Consider the following 721-nt stretch of genomic DNA (forward strand, 5'->3'; position numbering starts at 1 on the left):
CACGTGGTGCCCAAGGGCGTCATTCTGCTTTTCTTGGAGGCCTTTACTGCAGCCTCCGCTCCCCGCTCCCCGGAGAGGTGATTATTGCACCATGTTGCCACCATCCTCGCTCAGTGGTGACTACCTGTGAGTGGTTTTGTCCCTGCAGATGAGCACTGTGGAAACGAATGTCACAGCTTTTAACCTAGGAATTGTAATTTTACTCTTAAAAAGCTGTTAGTTTGTGTTACTGCTGCAGGCCATTGGTTTTGTACATGATAAGAGCAAGAACGAGGTGGCTGTTCCAGCCACTAAATTGCACATCCCAGCATTGGGGGAAGGAGAACTGAATGCCTTTAGATGCTCTTAAAGATCTGTACTCCTCACAAATACGTATGGGATGAACACATCAGAAACCAAATGAAGTTTCACCAGAAGCAAAATGAGCCAAATTGCCAAAGTGACCAACTAAATGTAGTACTGCTAATTGGCAGCTGCCAAAGAAACATCCAAGTATTACGTTACTACCTAGAATTGCAATGGAGGGAAAATACTGAACAGAATATGTGAGAATTTGGTCATCTTGGCCCTTCTTTCTATGTCAGCTATTGTAAATCCCAGCAAAAGACTGCAGTAGAGGAAAATCCACTCCAAATCATAGAATCATAGAATCCTTAGAGTTGGAAGGGACCTCTGAAGGCCATCTAGTCCAACTCCCCTGCAATGAGCAGGGCCATGCACA

The sequence above is a fragment of the Phasianus colchicus genome, chromosome 4 (genome assembly GCF_987193195.1).
Source record: "Phasianus colchicus chromosome 4, bPhaCol1.hap1.1, whole genome shotgun sequence".
Lineage (NCBI taxonomy): Eukaryota > Metazoa > Chordata > Aves > Galliformes > Phasianidae > Phasianus > Phasianus colchicus.